This window comes from Podarcis liolepis (assembly GCF_965112155.1).
Source record: "Podarcis liolepis genome assembly, chromosome: 9".
In the NCBI taxonomy this organism is placed as follows: Eukaryota; Metazoa; Chordata; class Lepidosauria; order Squamata; family Lacertidae; genus Podarcis; species Podarcis liolepis.
Genome location: NC_139564.1, coordinates 75,908,854 through 75,928,562, shown reverse-complemented (window position 1 = coordinate 75,928,562; position 19,709 = coordinate 75,908,854). Strand labels below are relative to the sequence as shown.

The window sequence follows — 19,709 nt, the reverse complement described above, 5'->3', positions numbered from 1 at the left end:
TTGGTTACAGATGTGAGTGGTTTGGCTTAGGCATTTGGGTGAAGCCAGACTATATCCTGACTCCTGCCCGTCAGCAACAAGTCTCTGAAGGGTCAACCACTGATGGGGGGAGCCCTATGGTATACATCAATTAAGAGCACCCCCAGGGGCACCGATAGGGTTGTGGCATGGCCCTAGCCCACACCACAGGCTTCAGACAGGATCCACACCTCCAGATCCCTTTAACGCAGGGGTCAGTAAACTTTTTCAGCAGGGGGCCAGTCCACTGTCCCTCAGACCTTGTGGGGGGCTGGACTATATATATATTTGGGGGTGAACAAATTCCTATGCCCCACAAACAACCCAGAGATGCATTTTAAATAAAAGCATACATTCTACTCATGTAAAAGCACCAGGTACGCCCTACAAATAACCCAGAGAGGCATTTTAAATAAAAGGACACATTCTACTCATGTAAAAACACACTGATTCCTGGACCATCCGTGGGCCGGATTGAGAAGGTAATTGGGCCGCATCCGGCCCCCAGACCTTAGTTTGCCTACCCATGCTTTAACGGGTTACTCTTAACGTGGAGGGGGCAAGCCAGAGGCAACAACTGCCCCTCCCATGACAAGGCAAAGTTGTGATGATTGCTATAAGGTAGTCGAAAACCAAACGTCTGGTGCCAATTTGCCAAGTGAAAAAATTCCTACCTGGCCCTGACAACCAGGTGACCAGGCATTAGTCCATAGCAAGGCCAAAGTCAAGCAACACATAAAAAAATAGGGTGGGTGGACTGGGAGATCCGACAAGAAGGTGAATGGCGGTTGCCCCCCACAGCCGCACCACAGTTTAAATCCGATTGGTCAGCCAGGGGGTGTGACCGGGCTGGGAGTCCTAATGACATGGGCGGCATCCCTCCACCCCCTACTGGGTCACAGGGAGGTGCCAGATGCTCGGCCACAACTCCACCCCCTCCCTGGGGAAGGGAAGTGGTTTTGCCAGAGGTGTAAACTGAGTGCAAAGGGCTTTTGAAACAGACCAAGGGCCACAGAAACTAGGCAGACCTCTGATCTGATCTAAATGGATGTAGACATATACATGCAGGGACTCCCCCATGTAAACTGGAATCCTGTTGGTCATTTATAGTATTATTATATCTGTTACAGAGCTTTGTGCTCTCAGGGAGAATGTGTCATGTGGAATATTAACAGGATTCAGGTTGCCCCCCCCCTGGATTAGGCAGCACCTGGATTAGGCAGCAACTATAAATTACCTACTTAGAGGAGAGTTTAACACACACACCTCACTAAAGTCAATAGGACAACGTTTGGTATAAAAATTAGACACAGAGTTTAGTGGCAGATCTGTTAATTAAAGCTCCGTAGCCGCCTGCTTTGCATGCTGACTGGGAAGAAAGCCCCAAGGGGCATTGCTGAGAACTGTGTAGGACTGCAGTCATAGTGGATTAACAGACAATGACACACTTGTTTAATTTGGTCAGTGGCTATTTTGGGTCTATCTTCTTTTTCAAAGGAAATGAAAAATAAAATATTTATACAGTGGCACCTTTTGCTTGCCAAACTGTTAAGTTCTTACATATTTGTTTAGTCTCTCTCTGTGTCTCGAAAAAAGGGTGTGTATATGAAGGTTTGGGCAATGTACATATATATTCAAATTTAATCAGTTAAAAATAATACCTTATTAAGCGGAAATAGTTTAAATAATCAATATTGTAGTTCCAACACTGCACTTCTTTTGAACCCCTTTGGCTACTAAATGCCACTTTAGGGCACTGAAAGAGCCACAGCCACGAGGGAGTGCTCGTTTTACCCTAAGAGTCTCCCATCCTTTGCTTGTGCTTCACTCAGAGCTTCCATGCAGATTCCAGAAGCAAAATAAGCTGTTGGGTGATTTGAAACTGGCCACATTCATGCGCTCCTTTGAAATGAGATCACAGCCTCACCAGAAAGAGTTAAGACCTTAATTGCTGATGCTCGCATTAAATTTCAGGAACTAAAGTAAAAAGCTTTTGCAAGTGAGAAGACACAGCCATTTTCCCCAAGTGAATTTTGGTAAGGACTTACATCAATAAATACTTTCCTTTCAAAGCTACACAAAAGCCAATGGCTTTGGAAAGGTTTGCGAGAAAAAAGCATACCAGCCACTCCAGCGCAGTTTATGACTGGCGTCGTTCAATCCTGCAGCTCACTTCACAGCTTTCACACATTACCTTGTTAGGTGAACACTTAAGATGTTTCAGAATGTGAGAAACGTGTATCACCCAGGGACACATAATAGTGTATGCCCATTGGTGAACTCAGGTTTGCTTTGCATAATGTGTGAAAGGGCTCTCTTGCTTCTCTTAAGCATTAGCATCACCTATGTGCTTCATGCTGTGTGAACGAACTTAAGGAACATGCTGAACTCAGTGGGACTTATTTCTATATAATGTGTTTAGAACAGGTGTACTTTTCTCATTAATCAAAGTTGATACATCAAAGTTGCTGGCTTTATTAAATCAGTCTAATCCATTTGCACTTAGCTGCATTGATGCAGTTTAAAACCATCCAACTGGTTTAGCTGGTTGAGAATTGTACAATGTCTATTGGCTTAAAACCAAATATTTTTGTTTAATGAGGTTTCTGGCCTGGCCAGGTTTCTGGGCCAGTTCTGATCCATGTTTTGAGCTCTCTTGTAGAAACAAACGCAGCACAACCCTTCCCCTCTGCTTTCATACAATCCTGGCAACAAAACTTCTGTCTAAAGATTTTTACTGTGACCTCTACCAAAATTATGTTGACTACTTAGAAGTCAAAATCTGAAGCCAAACGCTGCCTAATTTGTATGTATTTGGTCCTGTGACGTGAGGGAACATGGAAAGAGACTCTCTGACCCTGACGTAGCCCAATTATGTGAAAACAGAGACTGGTTTATCATTTCCAGCATCGCATCCGGGAGGAACTGGAGGCGCTCCCTGTCGCTTTGATTTTCCTCTTCAGCCACACTTGCTTTCAAACAGTCTGGAAACCTTTTACCTTTCCTTTGATGAAGTATCTCAGAGGAGGGAAGGTAAGAAGCCTTTTCCCCTTAGAGGTTCCGGAAGAAGGGCCAGGGAGGAAGCTGCCAGGTCATCTCAGTGGAAACGGGGGAAAGGTACAAAAATCTGGGATTGCTCAACTCCCAAATTTTGCTTCCTTTTCACATAGTTTGCCCATGATCTGGCCAAATCTAAGCACTTGTGCAATTTCTGATGGGAGAGTTAAGAGTGGCTTAGCCACACTTTTGTATTGGAATCAAGGGGATTTAAAAGTACAGTGATACCTCGGGTTACAAACGCTTCAGGCTACAGACACTTCAGGTTACAGACTCCGCTAACCCGGAAGTAGTACTCAGGTTAAGAACTTTACCTCAGGATGAGAACAGAAATCGTGCAGTGGCAGCGGGAGGCCCCATTAGCTAAAGTGGTACCTCAGGTTAAGAATGGTTTCAGGTTAAGAACGGACCTCCGGAATTAATTAAGTTCATAACCAGAGGTACCACTGTAATGGAACATGTGCTGAATATTGCTAAGCTCTAATTGGGAATGTTGGGCATAATCCATCAAAACTGACAAAGTCCATCATCAAAGACTCCTGAGTAAGATTAGCAGTCATGGAAGAAGAGGAGATGTCTTCCTGCAGACCACCTTCAGCAGGAACATGCCATTGAAGAGACAGGATTGTCCCTCAGTTCTGAAGGAGTACCACTGAGTTCAAAGGAATGGAGCTGAGGGAGGAAGAAAGCCCAGAAACCTGATTCTTACCTCCAGATATGAGGACTGGGAGAAGGTTTAGGGCCACCCCACCCCAATGGCGTCCATAAGCAAGCTCTGTATTTTCCCCTTTGAAAAACACATGCATTTGCCCATACATTGAAATCTTTGGCAGGTGACGATCCAAGTGTGAGCCTTGTCAGTAGTGGTGTCACAATTGCTGGATGTTCTCTGCTGCCTACTTTGTTGTCTTTCTTGAGGCTAGGGGAAAAAAATCCCTCTTTTTATTTTTCCCTAAGCTTTTATCTTACCATTTTAGTGCTGAACTCAGGCCTGAAGCCATATACAAATTGGTCCAGATTATTTCTTTATTGAAATGTATATGTTTGATTGTAAAAAAAGAGAAAGAAACACCACCTTCTAAATGGTTTACAGCAGGCACGTCCAACAGGTAGATCGTGATCTACCGGTAGATCACTGGACGTCTGTGGTAGATCACTGGTAGATCACTGGCTCCCCCCAAAGAAGCTCAACAAGTTTGGCTCCCCTAAAAAAAGCTCAACATTTTTGTCCTGCATGCCAAAAAAGCATGGCTTTCCCCTCCCTCCCCTCCCTAAAAAATGTCAACAACCTTGACCTGAACCCCCCAAAAGGGGGCAGATCATTGCCAGTTTTTAACTCTGTGAGTAGATTGCAGTCTCTTGGGAGCTGACCACCCCTGGTTTACAGTATAAAACTAAATGTTAAAAAATATTGCTAAAAATAGTTAAATGCTGGTATTAAAATATTTAAAAGATGAATAGAAAGAATAAGATAAAGAATAAAAAGAATAAAGAATAAAAAGAAATAAAACACATGCAGCTTCTATCTTGCCGAAACATTTGTTTAGAGCAGGTGCCAAAGAAAGTACAGTGAAGGCACCACCTGCCTGATGCCAAGAGGCAGGCAGTTCCAAACATAGGTGCCGCCATACTAAAATATTGATTTCTTACAAGTGTGACAAGAATAATGCAAGGCACCTGTAATGGTGTCAGTTTTACAGATCAAAGCAGTCAAGGGGGCATATATGAAGCAAGGTGATTCCACAAGTAAATTGGCCCCAAGCCATTAAGGGCTCTATATATGAATAGAAACACCTTGAATTTGGTCCTGTAGCAAATGAACAACCAGTGCAGATATTTGAGCAGAGGTGCTATATGTTGGCGGGGTCGCACTCCTTTCAGCAACTGAGCCGCAGAATTCTGCACTAGAGGTTATATGATATCACATCAAGCAGTTCTTACCCCATGTTTTGTATTTCCCCATCGCTTTCCTTACCTCAAAAAGCCTGGTGTTTTTTTGATGGTGTTGTTGTTCTGGGTGGTGGTAGAGGGAAGGAGTAGAAGTAGATATGTTGTGCAAGAATGCCAACTCCACTCTAATAATGGAGCATGAATTTGCTGTTACGTGATGGAACCTTACCTGCAAAATAGCAGCAGTCTGTAAGTGGCTAAACAGGGAAACTAGTTTAAGGAATACAAAGCTACTGATTACAATAGTGGGCTCATTTAAATACATGGAAACGAAATCAAAAGGAGGAAGAGGAAGAGGAAGAGGAGGAGAAGGAAAAAAACATGGAAAGAACAGGGTGTTAGGACTTCAAAAGAATTAAACCAACACATTTATTTAGATTTATATTCCTTGGGTCTCCCCCTCTCCTGCCCCCAACAGATTTAAAGATCTATTCTCTCTATGATTCATGCACACACATAAATCCCATTGATGGAGCGTCTCCAGGTGATTGGATGTGCATTCCAAATAAGGCATGGTGTCAAGTGCATATTCCCCAGCACAAAAGGGCCAACTGGCAACCAATATGTTGTCTATTAGTATTATGAAATTCGTTTCAGCATTTAACTGGTGCATCCTGTATGCAAAATTGAATAATTCCATCCTAGAAGATCTCTGCTTTTTACTGAGACCTCAGACCCCGACATAAGTTTCGCTCTGAGGTACAGAGTGACTTACACAGGGGTCTGGGGATCCTAAAGCCAAAATCACATATAGTCAAAATACATTAGGTTCAGTGATGAGTGGGATTGCCAAGGCCTTTTTCCCTGGACACCCACCTCCTTTTTAATTTGCAACAAACACTTCAACCCTTCAGGCCTTGGGCACAAACCTTCTGGAAATTCTCACGTGCAAGTTGCATAGAAATGGTATTGTTTCAATGAGGTTTGTGCAGGAAACCTTTCAGGCTGGCTGTGCCCGTTACATATAAATGGTTTAATATAAATGAACAAAATGGAATGAGCTAACTAGATATGTGGATCTCATTAGCAGAAAAGTATCTCTTGGAAAACCTTGAAACAAATTGCATTAAGTGACAAATCTATTTTAAAAGGAACAGAGAAAAAAAGAATCTATGTTTCTCTCTTGACCTTTATTTACAAAGCATATTTTCATGACAACAAGATGTTCATTAGGTTTAGAATTAATCTCCCAATTACCTCTCTCTGAAGATAGGCTCTGATTTGTATTGGCATGAGCTGCTGTGAAGATGCAACAAGCCTCTGCTCTGCGGTGTCACAAATGAACAAAACAGAAAGATATGATTAATCAAATGCCCGCGATGCCAGTGCTCTAAAGCTATGGCAATCCTGTTACAGAAAAGGTCAGCCAACAATTTTCACCCCCAGAAATGTCTTGAGGAATGGAGTGCCAAAGAATGTCATGCTCCTAAACTTACTGGCTATTATTTCTCAAGGCAAGCAGATGGACAAGTTATGACTCACCCAGAGGTTTCTCTCTCAGTCTTTACCAGTTAATGGTGTGGGACGTGATCCACGAGAGGCAGTCAAGTACAACATTCCTTGAAATGCTAGAGAAGACATGTGAGGGAAAATTTGGTCCAGCCAGTTGAAGCTTCCTGTTCCTCCTGGCCGGAGCATCCTTCCTTTTGCATGTGATAGAAGGTGGGCATGACCCAACCTGTCCAGGTAACAAAAGGGCAAGTCACGCAGCAACCTCTCCCTGTTTTGACTCCCTTCCTCGTTTGACCAGCTTTTAGCTAGGACTGCTCTGCTAGATCTCAGCTAGCAGAAGCACCAGGATTATTCCCCCATACGGGGTAGATCCACATGTACATATTTGTAACTAAGTCTGCCTTCAGGAATCCAACTGTGAACTGATGTATGTAAACTTCTTTTATTGACTTTGAATATGATTGTGGCATCTTTATTCTTTTAAGAGGGATTCAAGGGAACTTACCAGAAATGTACAATTCAATCTGAGACAGACTGAATTGTATAATAGTGAGATGCTCATACGAGCCTGCAAACAGCTATCTGCTGTGCATATAAAAAGGGGAATGTAACTCTGCTAAGTAAAGGAACTTGCTAGCGCAAGTTAGGAAGGATGCTAATAAACAATATATCCTCTCCTGCCACCCTGAACATTCCCACAAATGGAAGATCAGTGCCCAGCTGACGCTGATGCATCTGACCTGAAGCAGTTATGGTGAAAACATTGAACAGACTCACATCTCTGTGCCTTATTCAGTCCCTCTTCAGGACCAGCTTCCAAGCAGAGGGTGGACTAGTGTTATCCAGGCATTAACATGGGGACCAGTGCAATCTAATCATCTCATTATGGTCAGGATCTATGAATGATGGCATCACCAAGCAGGAAAGTCCTCACATGGATAGAACACACTTATTTATTTTAACTTAAGGTATAAACCCATCCCGCATCATGCAGATCCCAGGGAGGACACTGCAGACTACCAAACACATACAATAAAATCAATACAATAAAACAATTCATAACATGCAACACTCACTTGTGTGAGTCACAGAAACAGAAGCTAACTGCATGACCTCACCTCCTCCGAGAGTCTGGATAAAAAGATGTATCTTTAACAGGCATCAGAACTCAAGGACACTTGGCACCAGGCACATATTTTTAAGGTTGTAAGCTGTTTTAAATTGTTTTTAATTTTGTGTTAATGCTGTAACCCAGCTTTGGGTGAAGGGTGGGTAATAGACAGACAGACAAATAGACAGAAAGACAGACTCTGAGGTCATTCTGGAGGTGTGGGCTTGTTACAGAGAAAGAAAGCCCTTTCTCACAACATTGTACAGTAGTACCTCGGGTTACATACGCTTCAGGTTACATACGCTTCAGGTTACAGACTCTGCTAACCCAGAAATAGTGCTTCAGGTTAAGAACTTTGCTTCAGGATGAGAACAGAAATCGTGCTCCGGTAGCGCGGCGGCAGCGGGAGGCCCCATTAGCTAAATTAAGAACAGTTTCAGGTTAAGTATGAACCTCCGGAACGAATTAAGTACTTAACCCGAGGTACCACTGTACTGTGTTCTTGCCCGCGTTAGCCACAAGAAAGGCTTCTTCCTTCCCAGTCTCAATACACAGGCAGGTTGGTCAAGAGAAACCAGGCCAGAACTGGCCCAGGATGTTCTGCTGCTTCAGGCATAACAGAAAAGGACCCCCAGCCCAGCCCACTTCCCCTGCTGCCCCGCCCCCTGCTTCCCACCATGACTGTCTCCTCTGTGCCCACCACACACATCCAAACTTGGTAAATGCAATTGTGTTAAAAACCTCCTGGTAGGATCTTAGTTGTCAGCCTTCCCTGCTTGCAGCAATTAACATCCCTTTAAAAACCTAGTTGAGAAAATTTCTGGGGCTCAGGGGTTGTTACTTGGGGCCAAAACATTCACTAAGGGGATTTTTTAGAAGGGGGGGGGGTGGCTGTTAAGGTAGGACATAGCCATGTGAAAGCACATATAGGACACACTATTTTGGCATGCAGAGGTGAAATGCTAAGGTTTCCCATGTGGAAATTAAGCATAACTATTTTGTGGATCAAACTTGAGAAGAACCCAGACATAAATAACACAATGTCCGCCAGGTTCCCTAGTATGATTTCAGACAAATGGGTTTAACCAAACGTGGATGCTTCGTGGGGTGTTTTTGTGGTTAGTCCAATTGCTTTCATTATATCTTTATAGCAACAATGTGTCTGCTCCCCATGTGCCATAAAACAATCTCTGAACTGAAGCTCAGCTTCAGAACAGAAGGGCTCCTTTACCATCCTGCATAATAGCATTGCTTGTTTGCACTATTCTTACTGAACTTTCCAAACACATGTCATTTTCCCTTTCATTCTGGGAGTGATTGTACGCTAAAGCAATTATAGGCAAACCCTTCCAGAGTTCTGAAGACCAAAACTTTCTTTGTGTGGAAGCCCAAAGGCAATTATTGGCATTAGAGTTTAAGGGAGGCATTCCATTTCTCTGATGTAACAGTAGCTTTGGGGGGCATTTTTAAATGAAACAATTTGCCCGCTTGGCGAATTCAGCGCAAATTTGAATTATTAGTATTACTATTATGCAATGATAAAGACCTAACATGGAAACTTCTTTGATAAAGTACAAAAACAGTTTTGGCATTCAAAACCCCCCTAAAAGACAGAATCCATTGAGGGGTGTTCTGTGCAAGAGTTAGTGAAACAAAAGCGAAAGATGCAAACACTCCCAGTGATTTCAGCAGAATTTGCACTGGATAACTTCCATATAGATTAGCTTTCTCCAACTTGGCCTTCCAGATGCTTTGGACTACAACTCCCATCAGCTCCAGTGTGCTGTCTGGGGCTGATGGGAGTCGTAGTCCTTTGCCCCCTCCCTAAATTGGACTGGTGACTGGGTGTGGCCACCAGGACCATATAACACCAGTCCTAAAGAATCGTCAATGGCTCCCAGTACGTACACACATACACACATTGTGCTACTGGGGTGGCGCTGTGGTCTAAACCACTGAGCCTCTTGGGCTTGCTGATTGGAAGGTTGGCGGTTCGAATTCATGTGATGGTAGTGAGCTCCTGTTGCTCTGTCCCAGCTCCTGCCAACCTAGCAGTTCGAAAGCATGCCAGTACAAGTAGATAAATAGGTACTGCTGCAGCGGGAAGGTAAAAGGTGTTTCCATGCACTCTGGCACTTGTCATGGTGTTCCATTGCGCCAGAAGTGGTTTAGTCATGCTGGCCACGTGACCCAGAAAGCTGTCTGTGGACAAACGCCGGCTCCCTCAGCCTGAAAGTAGAGATGAGTGCCACACCCAATAGTTGAATTTGACTGGACTTAACTGTCCAGGGGTCCTTTACCCTTTACCTTTACCTAAAATAACAACCCCTGTGTATGTTCAGCTGCTCATGCACTGGGGCTTCAAACAGTTAGGATCCTAGATTGCATGGGCATCTCAATTGCATGGAGTTCATCTGCCAGACCAGCTCCATTAACATGTGACCCTGAAATCTCAGATTCCACCCCCAAAAAAACCTGAAGCCAAAGTTTAATGTTAGTTTTGTGCCATGAACTCACATGTTAATGGAACTCTGGCATTGTGCTGATTAGGATGCAAGCCCAGCAGAGAGAGCTACTATTTGGGCTCAGTCCAACCTCCCACTTTTGTCCTGGGTCTTCAATACACACAGCAAACAGACTCGTGTTTTCTACCAGTGGATTTCTCCCTTTCACCTCAGTGAACTTGACAAGTGATGGAGTCTCTGCATTAGGGATGTGTAACTGATTTGGGAACGGGAAGCAGAAAGAACTAGTAAATGGATAGTTCTCACAAGGCAGGTAAGTAAGAAGTAGGATCATGAAACTAAGCCTCCTGATGTATATTGTGCTCTAGGAGGCTCAATTTGGTTAGAATTGAGTTTACACCTCCAGAGTTAACGCTAAATACATTACTTCTGGTAAATGAGCCACCATAGCCACCAGAGGACTGTGAAAATTTGTGTTCCAGACTTTTTAGACTCGTCTACCCATGTACTATCTGAAACCAAAGGGCCACATTAATTGCCAGGTGTTAATTTCCCCCCAGCTCTCCTACCCCACTATTGAGATCACCATTTACCTCTTTCCCCCCTGTCATGGTCTTTTAAAAAAGCCTCTCTCAATCTGATTTCATTTGTATTTCAAGGCCTTCATTGGTGCCAATGGTAGCTGTCCTTGAAATGCATGTATCCATTTCAGAAAGACAATTTTTGTTGGGCCTGTTGTTGATTTTTGTAGTGCCATAAACATGAACGCACTTTTACTAAGTAATGTAATCCAAAAAAGGTGTCCCTCCTCCAAGGACCATCCTATCTAAAGCAGGAGTGAAGAACTTGTGGCTATCCAGATGTTGCTGGACCACAGTTCTTATCATTACAGTTCATATGCTGGCTGGGGCTGATGGGAATTGGGGTCCCAACATCAAATGGAGGGTCACAGGTTCCTCACCCAGTATCCATTGCTGTGGCTGATTCTGGAGCTCTTGGGCTTGGTGGCTCATGTGCCCCATTTGTCCTGGGTCTTCAATATACAGCAAACAGACTCACAGCCTTGTCATCCAGTGGGGTTCTTCTTTCATCTCAGTGAACATCCACCCTCCAGATGAAGTGGATTTTGGATAGCCCTTCTGCTTCTTCTTCACTGTCTATTTTCAGCCTAGTTCATTTTTGTCTTTGAGAATATCTGATTCTCATTCATCTCATGCAATTCTTGAGCACAATAAGAATACGCCAAAGTTTCAGTCAGAAGAGAAAGCTTTGGTCAGCTGTTGTGGGCTACCATGAAAGGTGGAGTCAAACAGCTGAGGTGTTATCTGATGTGGTACAATCACTGTGGGTGAGTATTGTGTGTGTTGCAAAACATTTGCATGAATGCTACAGTAGGATGAGAAATCCAACTCTGATGTCTCACCAACTACTGTTCTCATAAACTGCAGGGTTCATAGTGAGAAGCTATTTGCCAGGTATTTAGATGTACAATCAACTGAAGTTTATTGAAAAATGTGCACTGGTACAAGAAAAATCAGGGTAGATTGCAGGTAGCATGAGGGTCTTGGAGTTCTGGAAGCCTTTGCTACTGTTTACATCCTCCCCTTTTCAGAAATGTAAAAAGAAAAGAAAAGTGGTATCTTACTCAATGGAGCTTGAACACAGGCCACATTTAGGGGCACAGAGAGATGTTGGCCATGTATCTTTCTTTTTCTCTCTGGCGATTCACACTTGACTTGTGGAAAGTGAAATGGGCGCGGGGTGGGAATCTGGTTTCCATGGACAACTTAATTTTGTCCTACTTGTTTATTTGTTGTTGAGGGATTATTTGTGTGGGTGGGAATCTTTGCAACAACAGCAGGAAAAATCCTGCTGAAAATTCTGCAAAAAAAAAAAAAAAATGCTTGAGAATTGAGGCATAAGAGGGGGGATGTGAAGAATTACAAAAGGCTGTAAAAATATGAAAAGAGATAAACCTGAAACTTTTAAACTTTTGGGTAATATTTCCCTGTTCATTTTGAGAAGGAGTCTTCTAAAAATAGTCAGAGCCAACTGAAGTCACAGCCTGGAAGATGAAAGATTCTGTAAACTGTAGTTCTTGGAGGCTAATTAGAGAGCATTTTGTCCGTCTCTGATGCTAATCTGTTTAATCTGGCCTTGTAATCAATACTATCTATGCTTTCAAGTCACCTGTTCCCAAGAGCTTAAATTAACCAGTTTCATAAAAGACTGACAGTAATAAGAAAAGGAAACTACATATTCAGAATGAAACTCCAGGTCAATGGTCCAGATATCTCGTGTGCTAATTTCCAGTATGCCACCTCAAAGTACAAATATATTTGCTTTTATAGTAAGCTTACTTATTCATTTCTGCTTAAATATGCCTTCTTTTTAAGCAAACACGTTGTGTCTCATATAGGTTTAGGGTGTCTGTTTCTCCTACTCCTTTGTGGCCTGCCTGCATTTCTTGTGTATTACATTGGAAAGTGAATTCTTTCAGCTCAGTTCTAAACTTGTTTGCTGACAACTCAGTTCCGGCCAGTTGAAATGGCTATTTTGCTCCACTGAAGCAAAATAGTGTCTCTCCTGTCCCTGCCAAGACCAACAGTTACGGGATCAAGGATGTTCCCCTTACACAGTACAGTGGTACCTTGGTTCGCGAATGAACTCCGTTCTGGGAGTTCATTCGACTCCTGAAACCGTTCAAAAACCAAGGCGTGGCTTCCAATTGGCTGCAGGAGCTTCCTGCACTCAAGCGGAAGCTGCGTTGGACATTTGGCTTCCAAAAAACATTTGCAAGCCGGAACACTTACTTCTGCGTTTGTGGCATTTGGGAGCAGATTTGTTTGGGATCCAAGCGGTTTGAGTACCAAGGTACCACTGTACCAGGCAAGCTACAAGCCATGGCTATAGTAAGACCAATGACACTGGAGCTGTATCCAGCTGTCTCCCTGTGAGCTTGCCAACTGTCTTGCCATCAGTGATGGGTCAGACTCCTCTGGTCAGGTTTGGAACTGGGCTTCAAGAATTTCCCCAAATGAGAAAACAGTTTGGCTTTTCACCCCCTAAGCCCAATTCTAAACCAAATCAGGCACCACTATGCCTTGATGATGTCATCAGGAGCAGGCCAAGCTATGATTCCCACCCGCTGGTTACTTTAAAAATCTGCTCTGCTCCCCCATCCAGCAACCTGCTTGTCTACCTGCTGATCTAGCTTGCTGTTTTGGTGGTGGCAGGCAGCAGCAGAATGGAGAAAGAGAGAGAGAGGGAGAGGACTCCCCCCCCCCGTCCTTCCCTGACACCCAGGATGCAGCCTTGAGACATGGGCCATGAGATCATGAGATCAGCAGCACTGGGAACATCTCTTTAACTTTGCAGAATGACAGTCTGGTTACATCAGTGGTGTCCAGACTTTTTCCAAAGAGGGCCAGTTTCCAACCAAAGGACCAAACTTGTCAACCTTTATTTAGGATTGAAGCTGTTGAGCTTCTTTTAGGATTAAACTGACCGGATTAGGCCCCTGAAACGGACTTTGGACATGCCTGGGTTACATGAACAAAGGCACAAATTAAGGTTCAATGGAGAGGATGGTCCCTAACGCAAGAGAGAGAGCCCGACCCTTCCATTATATTTTTCTGAACCCCAGAATCCAAAACCCAGCAGTCCTGTGTCCTCTCCCCCCTCTCAAGCCACATTCAAGTACTTCTTATCATTCAGAAACTTCCTGGAATCTTTTTAGTCCATCTCTCTTGGTACAAGCAGGACTAAAAAAGTAAAAGTATAACTACATATTTGATGCTAACTCCAAGGCATGTGTCCAGCTTTTCTCTTCTGATACTTCCCCCCCTGAAAATAGCTTATGTGTCTTCTGCATCTTTGCAAGGGAGGAGGATGGAAATAAAACCAGAATAAGTTGACTCAGCCCCCAGTGATGCCCCCCCGCCAATTCCAGTTCCCATTAGCTGCCCTGCCTCCAGCTCCATCAGCTCCAATGGTTACTACAGCTAAGAACATATTACCAACTCAGATACTGATGAGATGCTAAAAGAATTCAGTTAGCTGAAGTGGAAATGCCGTAATAATGGCACTACTGTCACATGAACTGGGTAGATGTAAATTTGAGCCATGACAGAGAATAAAAATTTCTAGATACAATGGACGATTGTGACTTACTGGTAGCCATGCAGCTGACAAGAGAAGAAGCAATCACTGATTTACTCCCTTAGTGGTGGTGAGAATCTGCTGCAAGACAGATTTTTTAAAAAAAAAAAAAAAAAAACACACACCAAAACACAAATCTGTTGAGAGTTGTGCACATGCACCAACACTCTTTTATTAATGTTTAATTGAGAGACAGAATGGGGGAGGGAAAGCAACACTGGTCTTTGGAAAAGAGGAGAGGGGGGAGAAGTCTTTTTATCTTTGTCTTGTCTTACTTAGAGACAGATCTCTTGCAGTATCTGGCGCCTGACAGAGGCATTTTACCCACTCAGAGGTTTGTCGTTTTCTTTGTTGCTTGCTTTCTCTGAGGTGTGTGTATGTTTGGCAGGCTTTGCCAAGCTGATGCCCTCCTGATGGGACTTGTAGTCCAAAAACACAGCGAGGGCAATAGCGTGGCAAAGGCTGAGCGTAGGTGTTGGGTATATTGTGCTGCCTATACATCAACAGAAAGCAAGTTAAGCTCCTAGGGTGACCAGGTAAAAAAAGAAAAAAGGACCAGGCTCTTGTACCTTTTAGAAGTTGTGCAAAAGAGGGAATTTCTGCAGGCAAACTCAAACTGCATCTGTTTAAATTTCATCTTCTGCAAACCTCTTAACGCTGCAGGAGCCCCATTCTCCTCCCTGCACCCCCAGCCAGCCCGTTCTTGCTTCCTACTAATCTGTAGACAACAGCACAATTTATTCCAAACTGGCTTCTCCTTGTGCCCTCCATCCCCTTCTCCTTGTGCCCTCCATCTTTCCCAGCATCAGGGTCTTTTCCAGGGAGTCTTCTCTTCTCATGAGGTGGCCAAAGTCTTGGAGCCTCAGCTTCAGGATTTGTCCTTCCAGTGAGCACTCAGGGCTGATTTCCTGAGGTGTGCCTGAGCTGAAATGGAGGGAGGTAGAGTTGTGTGCGGGTTGTTTTTTTCTGGGGGGGGGGGATTGAACACTAATGGAAGCTCCCCTTTTTGAATTAACCAGGCAAGGGCCATAATGGCCCTAAGTATGGGTCATTGCTCTGTGCCAGAGGGCAAATGGGTGGGCCCCCTCCCTCACCTTCCTGGTAGCTAGAGTTGGGGTGTGTGTGAGAGAGCTGGGTTAGAAGCAGGCAGAAGCCAGGAAGTCAGAGCCATGCTTGATTTCTGCCTGAACCCATGGCTAGGACAATGGAAGAAGCAAGACCTCTTGGGGTGTTAATGCTGTGAGCCCTTCCATCATTGGCTCAGGAAATAAACCGTATATCATAAAGACACCACAGTCTCTCTTGCTTCTCATTCCAAGGAAACTGGACCCATAGTACATATGCTAATGTCACATGACTTCACCCTGCCTTTTACACCCCTGAGGCATATTTTTAGGACCGCCCCCCATCTTCTGATAGTTAATTGTTTTAAGATGTTAATCGGCAGAAGCTGGTTCATTTGGGCCAATGGGGCAGTGACCCACTAACCTTAGTCTGCCCTTAAGGAGCCCAAACTTTCCTCCTTCCTTACTTACAACCAGTCAAATGGCGTAGCCTTGGCAGTTAGCTTCCTCCACTTTCCTTAGTCTGTGTGTTGCCCTTGTAGAACTCAGCTGAGGGGAGCGGTGGGGGGGGGGGGACACACACAATAATTAATTGGCTCCAGCTCCAACCCCTCGGCCTACCACCCTCCCCATCCCAATGGGGACCAGGCACCTGTGATTTCATGTTTGCATTTTTACATTGTTGTAATCTGCCCCAGAGCCTTATAGTGAAGGGCAAGTAAGCAACCCAATTTACCAGCCCCTCCAAGTATCCCTATTTTCCAGGGACAGTCCCGGATTTTAAAAAGCCGTCTTGGTTTCTGATTTGATCCCAGAATGTACCATTTTCCCTTAGGACGTCCCTATTTTCATTGGAGAAATGTTGGAGGGTATGGTAGGATTTCCCTATTTTCATCTGAGGGTATGGAGTTATGCGACCCCTGAGCCACCAAGATAAGTAACTATGCAACCTTTAGAAGACTTTTAGAAGACATCTGAAGTATTTTCTAATGTTTAATGTTTTATTATGTTTTTATATTTGTTGGAAGCCACCTAGAGTAGATGGGGCAACCCAGTCAGATGGGCAGGGTATATTATTATTATTATTATTATTATTATTATTATTATTATTATACTAATGGAATATGATGTCCCTGTTTTCATCAGACACATGTTGGAGGGTATTAATTTACTAGTACTAAACCACGACTGCATAGATGGGATAAAGCAGATCCTTTCGTCAAAATCTGAGCAAATATTGAGCTACAGGCTCCTTACCATGCAATCGTATTTTTTAATCTATCACTTCCTTTTGTACATCTGTTTTAGAATGCAGAAGGCCTAGCAATTTAAAGCAATGTTTATTTTTGTGTGTTAACTTGGACAGATATTATTATAACTGTATGTATTTATGCATGTATGTATGAATGCCTGTATAAAGACACACTATCAATGAAATGTTGTGAAAAAGAAAAAGAAAACTCAAGCTTGATAAACAAAGGACCCACGCATTATCTTCACTATGCTGCCTACTAAAGTGCAACCAACTTGTTCAGAGGCTTGAAGCAGATTCCTGCTCCGAAGTGTGTCCCACTGAATTCAATGGAGCTTCTTGCTGGGTAATTGAGTATAGTATTGCAATAAGGCCAGCAGGCCAGAGACATTCTCGCTGGCCCCTGGCGTGCAGCCTGACACATAAATAGCATCCAGTCATTGAATATTGCTGGCAGGGGGAAGAAAACTGCTTCTGATTAGACAGTAACAAGTAGTAGATTTTCTGATCAGGAGCTAGTGAGAACTTTGGATTTCTGCACAGAACCATCAATGGCCCACAGCCACTTTTAAACTGTCCATGATGTCGGTAACTACTGTTTTTTTTAATGCTCTTTTGCTAGCTAGCTTACTCCATGCTCCGCTAGATGTGCTTTCGACATGAAAATGAACTTTTTGATTGTACGAGCAGGTCTGCAATGGATGCTTATTAGCTTCTTCAGTTTATATCCTGCACTGCAGCATTATCCAAGCATCAGAATCCATCATGAACTGTTATGTCGTTGTTCCCGCGTCAACCCACGAGGAAGTGCAGCTTTGTATTGCCTCCGTGAGCGGACAATGGAAGTGAGGAGACAAGAGATGGGTGAAAGAAACAGATGGAAGAGTGTGAAGCAACAAAGAGTTTATTGTGAGCAGCACGACAAGCTGCGATCCTGGCAAACCAGCTGCCGAGCTACTGCCAAAGATTTGTAGACATAACGGCAGAGGAGACATTCTAAGGAGAAGTGAGGGGGGACAATGGAATCTCTTCGCAGCTATTTATCGTAGACTTTCATAGCAGTGATTTGATTGGAAGGAGCTACAGGAGTTGTGCCAGGACAGCTTTGGAATGAAAAGGCGGGGAAACTTAGTATTTTAACGTTTTATCATCCCTGAGAGACCTTCCTCTTTCCTTGCACCAGTTTCCTTAATGTGTGTTCCTTACACTTAACTGCTCATAGTGGGAGGTGTGAAATATATGTAATATTCAGAAGCTTGGGTAATGCAGGACGGCACTGTGAGCTCCTGTGGGGTGATATTGGGGGCCAAAGTTAGCTTCAATGAATCTTGGCTTTCGTTTAATACCGAATGTAATGCACACCTATTTTGGACAGATTACATAGCGGAAATTAAGGTGTGCTAGCAAATACTTTTTTGGTTTCAAGGTTTTGAAAATTGAGGTGCGCATTAGATTTGATGGTGCATTAGATTCCCGTAAATACGGTAAGAAAAAGTTTCTGTCCCTTGAAGGTGCAAAGATAGTCTTGAAAGTGTGTTGGTGATTCTAGCTGAAATCAGAGCAGCTGAAGTTGCTGAGGTCTGTAGAGTTGGGTGCTTCCCTCTTTCTACGTGTGTGATATCCTACAGTGCTTTACATCGCCAAGGAGATGTTAACCAGGCTGTCAACCACGCACAGGTGTGTGTATAAACATCTGAAACAAGGGAGACCGAGAACTGTGACTTGCCCAACTCAGGACAGCAGATCTCTGCTTTGCCACCAGTGAGATCCAGCCTACAGTGGTACCTCGGGTTAAGAACTTAATTCGTTCCGGAGGTCCGTTCTTAACCTGAAACTGTTCTTAACCTGAAGCACCACTTTAGCTAATGGGGCCTCCCGCCGCTGCCGCTCGATTTCTGTTCTCAACCTGAAGCAAAGTTCTTAACCCGAGGTACTATTTCTGGGTTAGCGGAGTCTGTAACCTGAAGCGTCTGTAACTTGAAGCGTCTGTAACCCGAGGTACCACTGTACTTCAAAATCCCGGGGAGGAAACCAAATATTTATAACCAGGTACCTGCTAGCTCATATATTCTTGACAGCAGTACTTTTTTTTTTCACTAAAAAAATGTTTAGGGGATATTCTCATTTTCCTACTCATATTGAAAATACCGTATTTTTCGCCCTATAGGACGCGCCGGCCCATAGGACGCACCTAGATTTTTTTGGGGGGGGAATAAAGGGGAAAAAATTATTTCCCCCCCAGGCGTGGGCTGGGGCCAGCCCCCAGAACAGGACCCAGAGTGATGCCGAAGTTGCATGCAGCTTTGGCATCGCTCTGGGAGCTTGCGGGGCTGGAGGAGGGGGAAGCCCTCCGCCAGCCTTCTAACCAAGTCGGGGGACAGTGGGAAAGGCGTGCTGCACCTCCCCGCTGTCCCCCGAGCTTGTGGGGCTCTCCTGAAGCCTGGAGAGTGAGAGGGGTCGGTGCGCACCGACCCCTCTCGCTCTCCAGGCTTCAGAGAAAGCCTGCATTCGCCCCATAGGACGCACACACATTTCCCCTTCATTTTTGGAGGGGAAAAAGTGCGTCCTATAGGGTGAAAAATACGGTACTGCCCCTCAATGAGGCCAAAGTTAGATTCTCAAAATGTTTAGGGGTATGTGTGCCCCTGTGTCCCCCCAGAAAAAAAGCACTGTTGACAGGAAGCTGTTGTCTACTGTGTTGCCTGATTCTGCACCATAGGTACTGGGATATTTTACGATTCCTTCTGGGTTTAGCTTGAAGGTGTCTGCCGTGAGGACCCAGATGATTAGTTCAAACTCTTTGCTACAGCAAAAAGCACCGTTTGGCCAGCTGAAGTGTCTGCTGTCTCTGGAGTTGTCAAGGCAACAACTTTAGCATTTCCAAGGAATCTGTTGCAATAATCTTGGCCTCTGATCTTTTGACAGGCCTATAATGAAGGAGGAGTTTGTAAATGCTGACATAAACATTTTGAAAACCTAGAGAGGTGATTATTTAATGCTGTTTAGGAAGTCAGCCGATGCACAGTCAACAGAACAGTCTTCTGTGAAAATATTTACTCAAGCAAATTTCCTCAGGAGGAAACAAATGTCCGCTTTATAGTGGAACTTGACTATCAAGGGCCTGGTGTCATAAGGACTCTCCAAGTTCCTTTGCCTTTTTAGATCCCTATATAATGTAC

The 19,709-nt window shown here is 44.0% G+C and overlaps 1 protein-coding gene across 1 annotated transcript in view; it reads right to left on the bottom strand.

Moving 5' to 3' along the window:
- C3AR1 (complement C3a receptor 1) overlaps window positions 1–19,709 on the bottom strand; it is a 234,136-nt gene that overhangs the window by 113,837 nt on the left and 100,590 nt on the right. The window lies entirely within an intron of this gene.